General features: G+C 32.9%; 1 protein-coding gene across 11 annotated transcripts in view; it reads right to left on the reverse strand.

The window, feature by feature from the left end:
• LOC114326616 (hemicentin-2-like) overlaps positions 1 to 21,467 on the reverse strand; it is a 1,177,760-nt gene that overhangs the window by 329,215 nt on the left and 827,078 nt on the right. For all 11 annotated transcript variants that reach the window (XM_050647788.1, XM_050647791.1, XM_050647781.1 and 8 more), the window contains one exon: positions 5,261 to 5,292. The gene's annotated coding sequence lies outside the window, so the exon portion shown is untranslated. The remainder of the gene's footprint in view (positions 1 to 5,260; positions 5,293 to 21,467) is intronic.

Here is a 21,467-nt window from a genome sequence, read left to right on the forward strand (position 1 = left end):
TTTACACAATCGAATGCTTTAGAGAAATCACAGAAAATTGTTGCTGTTGAGTGATGGTTGTTTAGACTGGAGTAAACATGATCGAAAAGGAAGAACATAGCATCATTCGTGCATTTGTCACTCAGGAATCCAAATTGATGTGGAGTAAGCAATTTGTATTTCAACAGAAAAGATAAGATTCTTTTTTTTTTTACCAGACTTTCAATTATCTTCGACAACGTGGGCAGGAGTGCAATAGGGCGATAATTCGAAGCAAGATCTTTATCGCGTCCTTTGTGTATAGGAATAATTATCGCTGTCTTAAGGCAGCTTGGAAAAACTCCAGTTTCGAATGACCTGTTTATTAAGGTAGTAAGATGGTTTAAAGTGCAATCAGGTAGAGCAGAAAACATTTTAAGAGTGAGGCCATCAGTCCCAGATGACGATTTATTTTTAATGTCATTTATTGTAGAGCGTAGTTCACCTAATACTATGGGTGTAAAAAAGGAGTTATTTGTTAAAATCTACAAGACGGCGTATTTAACTAAATTTCACCCATTTAGTGACATCCACGGTTTTCTCCCAACCTCCCACATCTCATGTGGTCAAAATACCAAGAGATAAATCACCAATCGGTAGAAGTATCGGCCGACCGACAACCTTCCATACAGGTGTCAATCCGCCAATGAACAAGCAGAATTGCGTATAAAGAGGAAGAATGAGAAGAAAAGTTGTAACTATGATTGATGTGTTTATAGCTTTCATTCCTCATCGTGTTACAGACGCCCTTTCGTGAAATTTTAATTGTCTTACTACAAAAAATTTGTCATACCTTTTTAATTTCACAATAAAATCGCATTCTTTCCTCAGAATACGTCGTTACGTTCACACATCAAACAGTATTACTCCAGATATAATTCTATAAAAGTGACACTAAACATAAGTCTTTATGACTTATTTAAAAAAAGCTCTCGTTGTCCTTAGCGTTTAATAAATTTTAACGCGGCGTCATCACTGAGGAAAAATAATAAAGGTAAGACCATAACGGATTTTACGAGTCTAATAAAGCAAAATGAGATTTCGCTAACCGGAAGACGATGCGATACATACAGCGTATATGTCAAGGTAGCTACCCCCCGAGCTACGCTCGTTTTATTACTATGTTTTATTAGTAATATCTAGTTAAAAGTTATAGGTCAATTTACATGGGTTACTATATGTATCTGCAGTTTTGGAGGCTGTATGCCCTACAAAGTTCTTGGAATATGTTAAGGCTATGAGTAGGGATGGGAAAATCCTGTCGGTTATAACTAGAGCTCGGGAAGTATGCACTTAAAAAACCCTGAAATATGCATGGAAATATGCACAAAAAACAGTTGAAATATGCACTAAAATATGCTTTTATACATTTCATGCATATAAATATAAAGCGCAGCAATCTTTGTATTGAAGGTATTTAATTTATTTTATGCCAAAGTCCCAAAAATATTTCTTGAAATTTCTATCACCTACATCATTATATTCATGTATTCTTTATATTTATCATCATCATCATTCTTTATTACATTATTATTAAAGTTAAAACTATATTATATTATTAAATGCTTTTCTAAATTTTCTAGAGATAAACTGTGGCGTCTATCTGGTAACAATTGTTTATACGCGGAAAATCTTCTATCTATTTCACCCCTGTTGAGCTAGCCTCCCATCTTGTAGAAACTAAAATACAAATAGCGCTAAACTAAGATATTTATATACAATCAATGCGAAAATCCCAATAGTTGGTTGTATACCATAGTTTAAAAAACTTATACAGAAGTAAAAATTTCAAATTGTATTCTGGTATAAAATCGTTTATTTAAAAACTATCTAAAAGTCATCCACATGGATTGCAAGACGTTTTCGTTCTAATCAGAACATCTTCAGTGCATTTTGCAAAGTAGTTGTAACTAGCACACCAATGAAGGTGGTAACTTCATAATATATGGCTTACATTATAAATTTTAATAAAATATTGTGACTACTAGTCGATGTTAAAAGATTAAATTATGTATGTGCCTAAAGAGTCGAAAAAACTAGGTACTTGCCATTTCATTTAGCCAAAAAAAAAAGTTGGTCTGTGCTAATTGAAATGGCAAGTACTTAGTTTTTTCGAGCAAGGAAGCATGTTGCTCTTTAGGCACATACATAATTTAATCTTTTAACATCGACTAGTAGTCACAATATTTTATTAAAATTTATAATGTAAGCCATATATTATGAAGTTACCACCTTCATTGGTGTGCTAGTTACAACTACTTTGCGGAATGCACTGAAGATGTTCTGATTAGAACGAAAACGTTTTGCAATCCATGTGGATGACTTTTAGATAGTTTTTAAATAAATGATTTTATAATTGAATACAATTTGAAGTTTTTACTTCTGTATAAGATATTTATATACCGTAGATTAAAAATTTTGGGCTCATTACACTGGGCAGGAATTTAATATTTTTTTCTATACTTAAAAATAGAGATATTTAGTGGATATTTGCCGCAGAATTACGAGCTATTTATGAGCTTTCGAAGGGATATAGGTATATAGTTTACTTTTTTGAGCTTATTCCCTTAACTCTCAAATAGCCATTTAATTGATTCAACTCAAGAGAAAAATGTCGAGAAAAATTAAAATATACCGTATCGCGGATATAATTCGTACAGCGTATAAATTCTAAGAATAAACTTTTAAAATACGCGAATTTCGATTATTGAGCTACTACTCCTTCGCAAGAAAACCTCCCCTTCTTCCCGGCTTAAGAGAGGATTGTAATTAAAACTAATAAAATTAATTATTTTGCGGCTACATACTTAGCGTTTATAATTAATTTATGAGCTTGCAAAATACGCGCATTTCGATTATTGAATTGCAATTTCTTTTCTATAGTGCAGTCACTGAAGGTAAAAATCAATTATTATATTTGATTTAGGTAAACCTCCATCGATTTTCACGAAAACTGATGAAAACTTGCGCAAAACTTTGCGCGATAGAGGGACAAATTTTAAGGAAAATTTGTTATAAAGTTATATAATTCAATGCTTTTTAAGTTATCAAAGATTTTGGTTTTTGGTGATAAAATGCATGTTTTAAAGCGATTTTTCCTAAATAACTTAAAATATGCACTTTTAGTAAATGCATATGCACTTATAAAATTTATCCAAAATATGCAAATATGCACTTAATATGCATTTTTGCATATTTCCCGAGCTCTAGTTATAACCAAAAAAACGGTTTTTTTTATTCCACAATAATCGGTTTTTCCGGTTGTTCTTTTTAGTCCTGTCGCCAGGGGGGGTACAACGGCCTTCTTAATTCAGATGGACTTACTCAAGTTTTTTTTATGTATTTTGGCCCGTAGAACACGAATTTTTTGGGTAACAGTTGATCCGGATGTCGATAAGATTGTTATAAACAAAGAAGTTGAGGAATTACATAACAGTGATTTCTCGCAAAACAAAACATTGTTTTTGTATTTTTTGGATCATTCTAACCAAAAAATGTTCCTACAGGTTTTTTCGTAGGATGGATAGTTTTCGAGATAAACGCGGTTGAACTTACAAAAAATCGAAAAATTGCAATTTTTGAACCCGAATAACCTTTGAATAAGAGATTAAATAGCAATTCTGCTTACCGCCTTTCAAAGTTTGAGTAAAATTATATCTGTTTTGAATATTTGCATTGCTAAAAATTTATTTTTTGATTGTTAAAAAAAACTATAAACACATGGTGTTTCCCGTGTCTAATACATGCGTTTTAATGCATGCTACGTAGAAATAGCCTCGCTTGCACTTTTACCTCTTCTACCTACTCGTTCGATTTTAAATGAGAAATCGTTAAAAACATCACTCAAACACTAGGTGTTTATAGCTTTTTTTAACAATAACATAATACATTTTTAGCAATACAAATAATTAAAACCGATATAATTTGACTTCAACTTTCAAATGCGGTAAGCAGAATTGCTATTTTATTTTTTAATCAAAAGTTATTCGGGTTCAAAAATTGCAATTTTTCGATTTTTTGAAAGTTCAACCGCGTTTATCTCGAAAACTATGCATCCTACGAAAAAATTTGTAGGAACATTTTTTGGTTAGAATGGCCCAAAAAATACAAAAAAATGTTTTGTTTTGCGAGAAATCGCTGCTATGTGATTCCTCAACTTCTTGGTTTATAACAATCTTATCGACATCCGGATCAACTGTTACCCAAAAAATTCGTGTTCTACAGGTCAAAATACATAAAAAAAACTTGGGTAAGTCCATCTGAATACAGGAGGCCGTTGTACCCCCCCTGGCGACAGGACTATTTGTCTCGGTAACAACCGGTTTTTATTTTTAAAGTAATAACCGGTGAAAATCCGGATAAATTACCTCTGGAAAAACTATTTTATTCCGAGAAAAAATATATTTTAAACAGTTTAATTGTATTTTTATTTAAATATTGAACTAATTTTAATACTTAAAATAATACCAAAAATTAAAAATAACGTTAATACGTAATTTTTTTATGAACTGTAGCCTCCCCGCAATTATTTTTCCCTGGGCGAATCGTAGAAAATCTAAAAAACGTCAGATTTTCTACACAAGTTTTTAGTTTTCTTTTCATCATATTTTAATACTAATTATCCTAAGACACAAAAATTATAATAAATATATTTACCTAACTATACGTAACATGAAAGATTTAGCGACTAATTTCATACTGTCGCTTTTATAAAAATTCACCCTTAACATTTTCCCAATCGCGCCTAAAGCAGTATAACTTCAAAAAATGAGCTCTGGTGGGGCTCTTTTCGTGCTATCGAGCCATAGGTGACTTGGTGTACTTGAGAGTATCTCCCAAGAATCTTCGTACACATCTGGACCATCTGGACGTCGAAAGTAGTACAATTTTCTGCTTAGTCTTTAGACATGTTCATTCAGACCCAGATTTTTGTGTTATTCTTATTTTTATGTTTTCTAGGAGGTTATTCGGAATAAATTCAGCCTTAGATAGTTATTGTCTGGGTACTTTCCATTCTGTATTGTCTTTGTATTTAAATTTGCAGATATCTGTAATTGGCGATCTTTTCATTGTATTTAACAAGAAGATTTTTGTTATTGAGTATCGCCACAATAATTAGTGTTACACTTAATTAGTCTTACAAGACTGTGGATGTTTTAGATATTAATTATAACAGAGAAATTTTAGAACAAATAATAGCTATGGACGAGATTTAGAAAATCATTTACCCTAAAATGCTTACCTTGCGTTGTTTTCTTTGAGATGAATTGAATTCTGAAACAAAAAATGTTCTATTACTTTTTATAAGGGAATATAAATTAAGATGCTATGCAGTAAGCGAAATATCAATAAATAATAAGGTAAAGTATAAGTAATTAAGCTAAACACCAACACTTAACAACATCTAAGAGCCTAACACAATCATCAAAATCAGAATATATTATAAAACAGTGATTAGACCGATGCTTTTGTATGGGTGTGAGACGTGGACTCTAACCAAAGCAATTGAAAGAAAACTTAGATATTTTGAGAGAAAAATCCTCAGAAGAATCTTTGGACCTTATCACCCCTAATAGCAACCAATACCGAATGAGAACAAATGCTGAGGTCAAGCAGATGTATACGGCGAGCGGCGTAGTCCAAGAAATTAAATCTCAGCGTCTAAGATGGGCTGGCCATGTCCATAGACTTTCTAATAACCGCCTTGCCAAACTGATCTGGGAGGAAGCCCCCACAGGAAGAAGACTCTTAGGACGCCCACGAATGCGATGGAGAGACAATATATGATCTGGGGGGCAGATCTAAGAACAATGGGGCTACCCACTGACCCAACTATGATGGACGACCGTTCGAGATGTATGCGAGTTGTGCAGTCAGTCAAGACCCACCCCGGGTTGTAGTGCTACCAGAGGAAGAAGAAGAAGAAGAAGAAGAAGAAGAAGAAGAAGAAGAAGGAGAAGAAGAAGGAGAAGAAGAAGAAGAAGAGGGAGAAGAAGAAGAACACTCAACATCTACATAGACATCAAAATCCCAGAACAATTTCGACATTATCTTGTAATGATACGCCGATACGTCGAACACGCATCGACACTTAGAACCGTGCGAGTTTCACAAATCGCGCAGATGCCCCACTCAGTTCCACTTCTCCGAAACAACACAGGCAAGGGATATTTAAGGAGGCCACAAGCAGAGATCCGACAGTCTTGAAGCGAAAGCTCTGGGCTCCACTACCAGCCAAGCGAGGTGAGCTAGGCAGGCCGACCTGAGTACCGTGGTCACGTGATCTCGCAAGCTAAGGCAGGCCAACTAGTGCCGCAAGGTGTACCGTGGTGAGGTAATTTACGGCTCATAAGTAGACGGTGGTGAGCGAGATCCCGATAAATTTATATATTTGAATAGAGTGAATGTTTTGCAAACTTACATTGTGCTGAGGTGTAAGAACATTTCATATTATTGTTAATTTTGCTCTTTTTTTCAGACGTCTATCCTGAGGGGGACTTTGCTGCGACTCGGCGACGAATATAATGATATTTTATTTTTATTTCTTTTGATCTGTAAATAATTAAACCGAATATGTTTATTTTGTTTTAACCTGTGTTTTACTGAGTCTGTCGTCTTAGAAGAATTACCCATCACAATCTACTTCATCTGGTCTAATATTTTGATCTGTTGGGTGTCTCTGAAAAGGAATCTTTCCGTTACGTATTCAGGAATGTTCGCTGATTCTCGTAGTGCTCCGTTGTGGACAGCTCAGATCTTCTATCTGTCCGTCTTGCAAGTCTGTCGTCATTCGAGAGATGCGTATGTTAGGATGGGCAGTATGATGATGATGACTATGATGTCTTGTCTTTGTTTTGAATGTTTTTTTTGTGTGAATTTAATGGCCTTGGCCGAGCCAATTAACCCGACATTTTGTTACTTTTAAAAACAAACAATTTTTTTAATCAAAGGAATTTTTTCTGTATTTTTAACTATAATACATAACAAACTAACATATTAGAATTACTATCTAAATAATGCACTGTTTTGGTTGCAAATATTTTTTTGAAAATATTTGTTTTTTGTATTTTTTTTATTATATTTTTAATTTGCTTTTTTATTATTTTTTTTTTATTATTATTTTTTATTAATTGTTTTTTTACTACGCTAAGACATAAACCCGATTCAACATCTCGGAGGTTTACATCTTCTTAGTTTTTTTTCTCTTTTTTTTTTCTTTTTTTCTTGTTCTTTTCTTTTTTTCAATTATAATATACAATAATTATATAAATCTACAGTGTTTAAAAAAATAACAACAAAACAAACATGTTTGTTTTGTTAAAACAAACATGCCTGTTTTGTTTTAACAAAATTACTTAAATACAGGGTAAATTTTATTGCCACAATTTATATTTACAGTTTTTGATTATGTTCGTAAATTGTCTTTCATGTATTCATTATCTTCAGAAAAAATCAAATTATTCAGGTACACGGGAAGTGGAATTTTGAATGTTAATTTGCTTCTTATTCCATCCAGGCTTCTGATAATGGCTCGTACTATTTTTGCCTTATGCCTTATGTACATGGGACGTGAACGTGAGTTCCTTGCCCATGGCGACCCCAAGGTACTTTACTTCATTTTGCCATCCGATGGGAGTGACGAACATCTCTAGTTATTTGGTTGGTAAACCGCATACACATTTTCTTGCCAAAGAATGAAAGGAAGAAACTAATACATACAAAAACATCAATACAAATCAATACCATCAAAATGACGATATTGTAAAACAATCAATTGTTGTGGTGTTGAATTCCAATATACGCAACTATAGACCAGTCTATTATTGAGTGAATAGGCCATAGAATCGTTAACATAATAAACGATTCATTTAAAAGTAAAAACGTTATTGTGTCACGTTATTTCATAATATGATAAAAGCTTTCCATCAGGTATATCATAGTTGTTTTGGTTTTCAAATTTTGAAATTGCTACTAAAACTTTCCACGCAATCCTCATTCGATAGACATGATGATATACTTCCACACACACACACACACACATAAACTTTATAAATTTTCGTGATACTTTATTTCTTTGCATAATATCCTTTGCAGGTGTGTCAGTTTTATCGATGACTTTTCTCCAAACACACCTTCTTTTGTTTTTTTAGCACTGGCGTGTCACGCTTTCGGCGGCAGAGTTGAAAAGCCGGAATTAAAGATTTATGTATTCAGATTTTCAGAAGCTTTTGTGTTGTCCTCAATGCTTTTACCGATTTTCATACACTCGCAGCTATTTTTAAACGTATGTAAATTTAGGGATAGGCATTATTCATTCCAAGGGTTTTAATTTTCAAAAAGACTTTCTGAAGTGATTAATGATTAACGTCTTTTTTTTCTGAAAATATTTTTCCACACAGCTAAGCATACGGTATAAAACATTTTTCGTACTTCCGGGCCTAAAGTGACAACTTCACTCCCTTGTGACAGGTACTAAAGTGTCACATTTAATCCCTCCGGGATTAAATATTGACGAAACTCCCGGAACGATTAAATCACAAACAAACGAATTTAAGGGATATTTTATTGAAAAATATAATTAATTAGAATGGTAATTAACGTTAATATTCAAATTAATATTGTGACAGTTCGTCATATTGACCAGTCTTTCCTGGGTTAATGCAGCAGGTAACTGACGAGTAACAGATAGGTCCTTTTCATATTGAACTGGTGTTTGTTTCGAAGATCCTGCGGAAACAGGAAGCGAGAATGAGGACTGTGGCATAACTATAGTGGACGAATCGGCGACTTGACCAAATATTTTATCTGAAATTTTTTGTTTATTTTTAATAGACGATTCAATATATCCCTCGGCCACGTTGGAGGATTTCCATCCTCCATGTCTCTTCAGCACGTCTATTGTTGCTCCCGAATCAGCTAACAAAGACGCAGATGTGCGTCTAAAACAATGTCCCGTATAAGACGTCGCATTTTCTAATTTCAAGAAAGCTGCTATTTGCCGTGGAATTGTACCAAACATGTTTTTTCCTACTACTCGCGTAGTACATTCTTTGTTGATGTATTGAACAAAAAATTTTGAATGAGTTGTCCCTGTCTTTCGCAATGCCACATATTTCCGAAATATCGCCACAAAACTGATGGCACTGTTTTCTGAATTTTTGATCACAAAATTTCGGTCAATTTTATTTTTGGTGTTTCTAATCGCAATTAGGAAGGAATCGCCCAAATCTCTCACATCGTCGATTTCTAAATCAACCAACTCTTTTCCACGACAAGCTCCCGCAACGCCCAAAATAAGTGCAACCTACAAAAAAATTGATTTCTTAAAATTTCTGAATATAAACAAATTTCCAAATTTACCTTAAGCATTAAATATTTATCATCCGGAGCCTCCCGTAAGAACTGATCTACCTGCTCAGACGTGAGAATTCTTGACTTCTTTGGCTTAAATCCCTCATTTCTTCTCTTCAAAAAAGCTAATAATTTTGGAAATTTACTTATATCAATATCTTCTCTAATGTTAATAACCGATTTCAGCATTGAGTAATGTGCCCAGAGAGTTGAGGCACAAACCGCTTTTGATTTATCATCGAAGTAGACTAACAGCGCATTTTCAGTAGGTTGTCTCACATTTTTTAAGCGGCACCACTTTTTAAAAGCATCGTACTGCTGCTCGTATAGTTTTCTAGATTTCGGTGGTAACAATTCTTCACCTACTTCGGCTGCTCTTTTATCAATATCAGATACACCTTCTTCACTCATGATACCAATAATTATCAATAACAATGTTTCTTTACAATGACACTAGTAATGACAATGTTTCTAAATTATAACTGTCACAACGCAATGTTACTATGGTAACTTATTTTAAAGACAGTTTATTAAATGAGTTGAAGAGAGAAAAAACTGATTGAAATTATTGAAATAATTAATAAAATCATACCGGAAGTACGAAAAGTATCGTATATACCTTGCGACTGAAGTACATTTAATCCTTCAGGTAAATTATGGCCCTCCCTGCGGTCGGGCCATAAACTTTACCTTCAGGATTAAATGTACTACTTCAGTCCCGCGGTATATAATGTACTATTATTTTATTTTTGTGGTTTGTTTTTAAAACAAGTTAATACAATCAGTTTTATTTATTTTCTCAGAAACAAGCTAATATTTCTTGCTCGTCTTCTTCTTTTTGTGTAGAAATGACTCTATCTGTTTTCCAATTTTCCTCCAGTAAGTTGTCATTCCATTTTTTTTCGTGGTCTTTCCACTGATCGTCTTCCTATTGGGGAACCGTTTTCACCGTCTTTACCACTTTGATGTGTTCTTCTTTTCAATATTGACGTTAATATTGACTATAGGCTAAAATTACAATGGAATTTGAAAAAACTGGTATTTTTATACGAATTTTCAGTAGTAGCTGCACAAGAGCTCTAAAATTCTATATTAATTTTAGAGATCGAGTGCAATTCGTTGCGATTATTTCATGAATAAAACTGTTCAAAACCAAAATTTTATTGTAATTTATTTATGTAAGTACAAATTAGTACAATTAAACACACACTTGTTATAAATACATATTTGACGGTTGAAAGTCATCACTTTTATAATTTTGAAAACATTAATTTTCATTAATGTCACTGATAATAATAATCTATTTATCAACTAAATTTTCTTTTATAAAAATTAATTATTATTATTTTTTAATGTATTGTGATCTTTATTTTTATACAAAAACTGTGATAGAGCCATACGCTAAATAAATAAAATAAAATGTCACTGATCGTAGCAACGAAGGGCATCTGACGTAATATACTTGACGACGGGAAATTATCAAAAATTATCAGTGTAATTTAGATTTCTGGAGCTTTCTATTGGCCAGAATCTCCTATGAATGAAATAATCAAAGAAAAACTTTTCGCCTAGGTTCATTACAGTCAAAGTTATCCACTTTGTTTTTATTTAATTGACGGCTACTTGGTTCATAACAATTAAGCAACCTAACTAGAGCCATTTTGAAGTTGAAGATATATAGGTTATGTGTAAAAGTTTGAGTAAACTTTGAACTTCAACAGAGTGGTTAATAAAGCTTTAAAAATGGCGTCCGAACGGAATTAATTCGTGGTCGTTGGAGGGGAATTACTAAAATACGTGCACTCAAAAAATGAAACTGATTCTGCAAACATATGCTGCGATTAATATCGCTGGAACTTGTTGATGGATTTTGATCATAATTTTTTTAATTTGTATGTACTCGTAGTCTTATAGAGTACGTTATGTACACACAACCCCACCTAACATTACAAAATGTTGAGGGGAACTCCCCTTATCACTCAGGGATATGAAAAATAGTTTACGACCGATTCTAAGACCTACCGAATATACATATTAAATTTCATAAAAAATCGGTCAAGCGGTCTCGGAGGAGTATTCCAGGAGGTCCATTTTCCGTTGGAACTTCACCACGCTGCAGACGGGGGTTGTGAATTGCATAGTGTAGAATTCCTTCCCTTTTGTCTTCACTGCAGCACCCATTTGGCTTGCATATTGCAGAAGCCTTGGAGGTGTCACCAGGAAAATGGGCGAATAAGTTTTTCAATTAAAAATCTTTTAAAAATATTTAATATACAAATATTTTTATTAGGTTGAAAAACTTAGTCTTTTATTTAGCAGATGCGGCTACGCACCTACTACCTTTTCGTCAGTTGCAATGGGGGATTAATATGTCGAAAATTTTTACCTGGGCCAGAGAAAGCAGCCTATGAAGTCTCTGATAAACCTCTAACAAGAGGTGAAATCGTCGATAAGAGTGCTGGCTGCACTCTCTGATCTGAGTAAAAATTAAGACAGTTTTGGTTTCGCACCGCAACTGAATGAATAAAAATGGTATACATTTTTATTTTTATAAAATTTAAACTAATTGACGAATCGTCTTAAAAATTTTTGTACATTATATGGAATATTTGACTTAACTTTTCGTGTAATATGAGAGTCTTAAGGTCATTTTCGCAAAAGTTATAGCACATTTTTAATTTTAGTCTTATTTTGCACTTTTCGAAACAAAAAAGGATCGGACCAAAATTAAAAAACTGCCGTTTTAAACATTGGCTCATCTACAAAAAGAAGAATATTATAAATAAGATTTTTAATTACCCTATTTTTACCTGTAGCGATTTAAACGAAAAAACTGCCATTTTTGACCCTTATTTGTTAATAACTAAGTTTCTCGTCCGAACTGTGACGGGCATTTTTGTATTTATAATGTATTACGTATACAGGGTGTTTCATTAATAATTATCCATATAGTAACTGGAGAAACCTTAGCACAAAATACGAAGATTTAACCTAAAACACTTAAATAAAATGTGGTTTCTTACTGAGTTACAGGGTGTTTTATCTAAAAATTTAAAAAGTATTTTTGCTCAGCATTTTAAATCTATTCGACTTATCCTTTTTATACTTGACAGGAAGCATAGATACTGTACAAGCTACTAAATTATGTTAAACAAACGTTTATGGCTATTACCAGAGGCGTACGACGGGGGAAAGTGAATGGTTGACCCTTTCCAAATTCTACGCCACTGGCGAAATTGCTATTTTAGTTAAATTTTTGGATTCTCCAATACTTTCCATGAAAATAATATACTCTTCGTTCGTAACGATAAAGTCATTAGTTTTAGAGATATTTGAAGTTAAAAATGAAACGACACGGTTATTTTGATCAGTGTATTGTGTCGCTTCATTTTTAATTTCAAATATCTCGAAAACTAATCAATTTATCGTTACGAATGAACAGTATATTATTTACATAAAAACTATTGCAAAATCAAAAAATTACACTAAAATAACAATTTCGTCAGTGGCGTAGGATTTGGGAAGGGTCAACCAGCCACTATCCCCTGTCGTACGCCTCTGGTAGTAGCTAGAAACGTTTATTTATCTTAATTTAGTAGGGTGTACAGTACCTACACTTTCTGCCAAGTATGATAAGGATACGCCAAATAGTTTTAAAGTACTGGATACAAATAATTTTTAAATTTTAATCATATGAATCATATTATAAATTAATCAAAATAACTGTGCAGTTTCATATTTAACTTTAAATATCTCGAAAACTAATGACTTTATCGTTACCCATGAAGAGTATATTATTTACGTAGAAAGTATTGTAGAATCTAAAAATGGCACTAAAATAGTAATTCCTTCAGTGGCGTAGAATTTGAGAAGGGTCAACCATTCACCATCCCCTGTCGTACGCCTCTGATAGTAGCTAGAAACGTTTGTTTATCATAATTTAGTAGAGTGTCTAGTAGTCGCACTTTCTGCCAAGTATGAAAACGATACGTCGCATAGTTTTAAAATGCTAAGCAAAAATATTATTTAAATTTTTAGATAAAACACCCTGTAACTCAGTAAGGAACCACATTTTATTTAAGTGTTTTAGGTTAAATCTTCGTATTTTGCGATAAGGTTTCTCCAGTTACTATATGGACAATTATTAATGAAACACCCTGTATAGTAGCCAAAAAATCCATTTGCAACCTGGCTGATCAAGTGTCCCAACAAAAACCTTATTTCTCTGGACTATATTAACTGATGCTTTAAATAAATTAGTTTTTATTGTGGAGAACCATTTCCTCAGGTTTTTTAACTATGATTTTCGCCTTCTTCCAAATCCTCGCTTCCCGAATACTTTACCTTGAAGGATTATTTTCAGTAATCTTTATTTAGTGCCCTTTCTTATTACGTATCCGAGATATTCCAATTTTCTCCTTTTAATTGTTTACATCACTTCTCTTTCTTTTCCCATTCTTCGTAGTGCGGTCTCGTTGGTAATCTGGTCCGTCCATGATCTCCTTAGGATTCGACTGTATAGCCACATCTCGAAGACTTCTCCATCGCTTCAGTAAGTGTCCAGGATTCAACTCCGTAGTATAATATTGAGAAATATAACATCGTAGGAGCCTTACTTACATAGGAGGATATCTTCAGATTAAGATTGTGGCTTTTAAAAGTTTGGCCATGTTGTTGAATGCACTCCCAGCCTTCTCTATTCTATATTTTACTTCTTGTGAGTGATCCCATTGTTCATTTACTATTGTACCAAGGTAGGATAACTATTTTACTCGGTCCACTGGTGTATTATTGATAAGCAGTTGGACTTCTTTAATTTAATTTTTGCTGATGACCATAAATTAATAACTTTAATGTCATTCATGTGATACTTCTTCTCAGGAAAATCAAACCAATTATTGAAGCCAAAAATCGTATTACGACACATCAATTTGGGTTCAGTAATGAGCACTCAACAATCAATGAGATTCACAGAATCAAAAATATTATCAAAAATCTCCAAAAGAAAAGATAGTCTGTTCAACTGTCTTCCTTGAAGTTGCGCAAGCTTTCGATAAAGTCTGGCATGACGGTTTAATACATAAGTTAAACCTATACTGGAAGATAACATAGATGCCACCTTTGCTGATGATACGGCTATCCCAGCAGTAGAAACGACTGGTCAATATGCGACCAACAAGGTAAAAATAGCAGTTAACCAAATCCATAAATGGGCATAAAAATTAAGAATCATACTGAATGAAGCTAGATCTGTTCATGTTAATTTTACCAACAAAAAAATACAACATACAGCAGTACAATCTAGAATTCCCAGATACCAGAATTGCAGTATCTACATACTTTGCAGTATGTAGATACTGCAAAGTATTTATGTATAACAGTATAACATTAGATGCCAAACTACGCTGGACGTCAAGAAAAAAAGCGAAGAACTGAATACATATAAGGTATAAGAAAATGTATTTAACTTGTTGGAAGAAACTCCAGTCTGTATATCTATCTTCTTCTTCAGGTGTCAGCTCCACTACGGAGGTTGGCAATCATCATAGCTATTTTAATTTTTGAGACAGTAGCTCTAAATAGTTGTTTTGAGCTGCATCCAAACCATTCTCGCAGGTTCTTCAGCCATGAAATTCGTCTTCTTCCGATGCTTCTTCTGTCATATATCTTTCCTTGCATTATGAGTCGCAGGATGCCATACTTTTCACCCCGCATCACATGTCCTAGATACTGTAGCTTTCTTTCTTTAATTGTAAGTTCAATTTCTTTCTCTTTACCTATTCTTCTCAGTACTTCATTGTTCGTAACTCTATCTACCCAGGAAACCCTCATAATTCTTCTATAGGTCCACATTTCAAAGGCGTTAAATCGTCTCATTGTCTCTACATTTAACGTCCATGATTCCACTCTATAGTATAGTACACTGTATACGTAACATTTTGTAAGGCGTACTTTAAGAGATAATTTTAAATCTGTGCTACATAGGCATATAGTATAGTATAGTTGATCCAAAAGATGGCATAACCCAGACATCCAAAGTGAAAGTTATCCTTCAACACCAAATTGTTCTATTTGGTCCACATAATGTCCAGAAAAAAGTCACACCATTTTGAGCGTCGGGTTTGGGGGGGAGAGGGAGAAGAAATCGGTAAATTCGTAGTTTTTTAAGTTTTTCGCCAATATTTCTAAAACTATGCGGTTTAGCATGAACAACCTTCTATACAAAATTGTTCTACATTAAATTTGAAATAAAAAAGGCCCTATGCATAATCTCTCTGAAATGAATGGTTCCAAAGTTACGGAGATAGTATAGTATAACTGGTCCAAAAAAGGCCTAACCCAAACATCCAAAGTAAAAGTTTTCCTCCAACACCAAAATGTTCTATATGGTCCACATATTGTTCAGTAAAAAGTTACACCATTTTGAGCGTCCGATTTGGGGGGGAAAGGGGGGAGAAATCGGTTAATATAAAAAGTATCGAAAACCTCCACTTTTCACCCTCCGTAACTCTGGAACCGTTGATTTTATAACAATTATGTATAGAACCTTTTTTGTTTTAAATTTTATGTAGAACATTTTTCTATAGAACATTCCTTACGCTAAAGCACAGTTTTAGAAATATTGACGAAAAACGTAAAAAAACTACTAATTTACCGGCTTCTCTCCCACCTCCCCCCCAAACAGGATGCTCAAAATGGTGTAACTTTTTACTGAACAATATGTGGACCATATGGAACAATTTGGTGTTGAAGGAAAACTTTTACTTTGGATGTCTAAGTTAGGCCTTTTTTTGGACCAATTATACTATTAGGCCAGGAACCGAAGCTTTTCACCTCGCAATTTTTACAGAATGGATAGATTTGCTTGAAAGTTTGAAAATAAGTAGTAGATAGACCAAGGATCAAAATCTATATGATGCCGACAGGCGCTTTTACCATGGGGGTGGTTGTCACCCCATCACGGGGGTGGAAATTTTTTATTATATTTTGACCGCAAAAGTTGATAAAACCATTCATTCTAAGCAAAAAATGTTCTATACATTTTTTTGATAAAATTGACAGTTTTCGATTTATTTGCCATCGAAATTGTTAGTTTTATATCGAAAAAATCAATGTTTTGATAGGTATACTCATTTACGATTCACTCAATTTTTGCCGTAGAAAAATTTTTTTTAAACCAAGGTCTTGAGAATTGAATAACCTACAATTTTATATTGAAACATTTTTTCGTATCTCTGATGCTAATCTTTATATACTGAAAAAAATGGCATTTTTTACCAAGCTACAAAAATTCGTTATTCGCTTTTAACTCCTGTTTTTAAAAACTAATCATTCTAAGCCAGTCAAACATCTAGAATCTATTAATAATACATAAATAAATAAGAATGAATAAGACCAATGACTAAAAACACCGCTAACTTACATTATTATGCTTCCAATTGGATTCCTCCTTTTTTTTTCAAAAAAATATATTGATTTTTTAACCCTAACATTTTTAATTTTGATCCTAGAAGTTTGGTAAAAAAGAATTTTGTAGGTTTTTATAAGGTCTATAAGGCTATTAATATTAATTATTGTTAAAATCCTCAGTCGCAAAAAGAGGTGACTTTGAAAGGGTTGGAAAAGGTGGCTTTTGCATGTCATTACAAGTTTTAATTGTCGATAGCTCACTCAATTTTTGCCGTAGAAAAAAGTTTTACAAACCAGCTTTTTGGAAATTAAATCGGCTACAATTTCATATTTGAACATTTTTTAGTATCTTTGATGCTAATCTTGCTATTCTGAAGAAAAAGCAATTTTTTCCAAACTTCAAAAATTCGTTATTTGCTTTTAACTCCATTTTTTAAAAACTGTTCATTTTAAGCCTGTCAAACTTCTAGAACCTATTAATAATACATAAATAAAAAAGATCAAATAAGGTCATTGACTAATTTTAATTAGGGTGGTGATTAGGGGGTTGCTTCCAATCACTTTTTCGCTGAAAAAAATAGGGACTGACATTCTTTTCATTATAAGTTACTTAATTTTTGAGCTAGAGACTTTTTTTTATTCCTGGAGATAGATATTTCTAATACTTTAAATTAGTTTGAACAAGTTGTCCTAGAAAAATGCATAGTTTTCTCGTCTTTTGACTTTGAAACTACAATATTTAGCATTTGACGAAGAAGAGCCAACATATAATAAAGTATAGCTCGATTACTATTGGTCTTAAAGAAAATCTAAAAATAAGTTTTTGTTTATTTTTTCAAAAGGTACATTTTTGTTAAGTAAAGTTGTTTTGATAAATCGAAAACTTTTGGAGTTATTAGCAGAAAACCTATTAAAAACATTGATTTTTTCGATATAAAACCAACACTTTCGATAGCGAATAAATCGAAAACTATCAATTTTATTAAAAAAATGTATAGAACGTTTTTTGCTAAGAATGAACGTTTTTACCAACTTTTGTAATTAAAATATAATAAAAAATTTCCACCCCTGAGATGGGGTGGAAACCACGCCCATGGTAAAAGCGCCTTTCAGCATGATATAGATTTTGATCCTTGGACTATCCACTACTTATTCTCAAATTTTCAAGCAAATCGATCCATTCTGTAAAAATTGCGAAGTTTTGTCCTATTTTAAGCTTCATTACTTGGAACTACCTCCGTAACTTTGGAACCGTTCATTTTAGAAGGGTTATGCATAGGGCCTTTTTTATTTCAAATTGTGTGATCAAAAAGATAATAAGTTAACTACATGCAAAAGAGTGTATATTTCAAAAATCTGTCGATTTGAGCGGGTGAGTCAAAAAGTTTCACAAAAAAAGGCGAATATTTCGCGAAATAAACATCAGATCGAAAAACTACAAAATACACTTATTCAATATTTTTGAAAACTCTATCGAACGGTACCAAACACGACCCCCACGGAGGTGGGGTGGAGGGTTACTTTAAAATCTTAAATGGGCGCCCCCATTTTTTATTGCAAATTTGGATTCTTTGCATAAAAATAAGCAACTTTTATTCGAAACATTTTTTCGAATTATGGATAGATGGCGGTATAATCAGAAAAAACGATTATTGGAAAAATGGAAAATTTTACTTACCTTATTTTGGTTTTGGGACCTAATAATCACAACCCAATAGGTTCCCAAAGCGCTCGAGTGACTGCACATTTAGCATACTTTGCTACCCTACCATAATTGTATTAATCATCATCGTACTGATGGGAAAACAGATGTTTCATTCAAACCAAAAAATTATCACATTCATCAAATTCCTTGATTTTTCTTCATCATTGTTAGGTTTGGCTTCTAAATAAAATATATCTCAATGTATTGCATATGTTTTTGCAATGTTTTGTTGTCATTGATAGAAAAAGAATCTTCACAAATTTTCAATTTTGTTAAAATGACTCCAAGCTAACAACATTTCTCGTTGGCCTTGATATACTTTGAATTCAGTACATCTAAACGAAATTTTCTCCACGCTTCCAATACAAAGCACATATGAGACAGAAAGCGACACCAATGTATTCAAATGTAACGGGAACATGTAGAAAATTGAAAAAAATATTTAATCCTGGACTTGACATCCTATCAAGCGAGGACAAATAAAATCATTTCCAACTGACGATCTCTTTAAAAAAAGTCGCATAAAAAAGTGTCATATACTGGTAATACTATACAACTTGCTCTCTTAAATACGACTTTGATTTTGGTGGATTATTTGTATTAAAATCTCTGATATAATAAATAAAAGTACATGATGAATGGGCTATAAGTTTTAATAAAATATTTGGTCTGGTCATCAAAATATAGTCGAAGAAATCTATCTCAAAAGGCAAAATAAAGAAAATCCATTTTCTTTGCAAAATAGTACAATGTATTTATTAATTAAAACGTGTTTTATGGTGGATTGTACAAAAAACTCCAATTTAACATTTGCTGATGACACAAAGCATTAAAGTTAATGTTAAAATTAATAAAGATAAGACGAAAATATATAATTGCCGTGACAAGAAGTATCCGCACTTTTTATGGGTGTGAAAATTAGACAATAAATAAGAAAACCAAAAACAAAATAAGATCAACAGAGATGGAATTCCTTTTATTTCGGCAGTATAGTAGTTATTGTCTATTATTAGTATATTTAGGTACGTATACCTACTCTATTGCTTTTACAAATTGTCACCTCGTATACCAATATTATCAACCATAAACTAGATAATATTTGTAATATATATTCATGAACAATCCCACGAATTTATATCAAATACATAATAAAACCAGAATAACAATAATGACAAACATCTATTAGGAGAGAGATAAAATAATCGAAAACTAATGAAAATAGCAAACCCGAAAATCATTATCAATTAAATTCCATTCTTGGGTCATTGACGAAAACATTTCAGTTAAAAACACGCTGCTAAAATATCAGGAGTAATTATTTAGCGGTCGATTAAAAAAGTTATGCAAAGGCATTTACAATTTATTAAAGAGACAAAAATATAAATAGAGCAAAACAAACTAGTAAATAAAGAGAAAACAACATACATATAAACAAATAGATCCAACAAATGTGATCATAACAAAAACAAATTACTATAACTACATTATTTAATAGTCTTTCAAATCACTATGTGCACAATATTGTCCAAGACACATTCACGCAGATCCTTGCTGTAAAGGTATGGAGATGTGGCAATCTTGGATTTACGGCTACCAGTAAAACAAAGCGAACTTCCAACACTTTGGTACACAAAAGGCACTAATAAATTTGTAAATGATTGTTCTTATACAAAAGCGGACAACCCTTGACGGATTTTTGAGAAAGAGATGTTGCATGGTCAACGTCTTAATTTGCATTGAGGGTGAGGGTAGCTGCTCTGTATTGGGAAGTCTTTTTTGAAACAGATTTCTTTCAGACACATTACGTACCACTAAACACTGGTTTAGACCAGTAAGGATCTGCGAAAAAACGTCTATTTTTGGATGTGAGAGGTGGAATTCGGATTTTTGCAGATAAAGTTAGGTGACACCTTCAGTAATAATAATTGACTTATGCTCCTTCTCAAATATGCCCGGAACATTAATAAAAAAATTAAAATATTTAAAAATTTAGAAAAACATCTATCCTTTTCTGCTTTCTTTGCTTATAACTTTATGGTAGGGGAGCCCAAGCGGGGATTTTTGCAGTTACTCGAGCGCGTCAGATTATCATATGGGGAGAAACCTGGTACCCTGCAAATGTACCTCTACCATATATTGGCTCTTAACACAGGGGAGTTCGTTAAGGGGGGCCCGAAAAAAAAATCTATCCTTAAAAAAACTCGAAATTGTCAGATTAAGATAAGGTAAGTTAAGTACATGCAAAAGAGTGTATATTTCAAAAATCGGACGATTTGAGCCGGGCGTAAGGAAATGTTCGAGTCCCAAAGTTTCACAAGAAAAAAACCGAATATTTCGCGAAATGAATGACAGATCGAAAAACTAAAAAATATGTGCTCAATATTTTTTAAAAATCTATCGAATGATACCAAACACGACTTCCCACGGAGAGGGGTGGGGGGTAAATTTAATATTTTAAATACGAATCCCGCGATATTTCGCGAAATGAACATCAGATCGAAAAACTGTAAAATACACTTATTTAATATTTTTAAAAAATCTATCGAATGGCATCAAACACGACCCCCCACGGAGGTGGGGTAAGGGGTGACTTTAAAATCTTAAATAGGAGCCCCCATTTTTTATTGCAGATTTGGATTTCTTGCGAAAAAATAAGTAACTTTTATTCGAAACATTTTTTCGAATTATGCATAGATGACGTTATAATCGGAAAAAACGATTGTTGGAAATGGAAAATTAAATTAAAAAATGGCAAGCGCCCACTAAAATGGAAAATGTTACTTAACATTTTTTTTGGTTTTAGGACCTACTTTTCACAACCCAATAGGTCTCCAAAGCGCTCGAGTGACTGCACATTTAGCATACTTTGCTCCCCTACCATTAAAACGATTCGTTTTGGAACAAAATCGTAGAAAAATAAAATAAAGATAATTGAATTTTGTATGATATACGACTGGTAAAAAATGTCTTAAGGTATTACCTT

Source organism: Diabrotica virgifera, chromosome 3 (assembly GCF_917563875.1).
Source record: "Diabrotica virgifera virgifera chromosome 3, PGI_DIABVI_V3a".
Lineage (NCBI taxonomy): Eukaryota > Metazoa > Arthropoda > Insecta > Coleoptera > Chrysomelidae > Diabrotica > Diabrotica virgifera.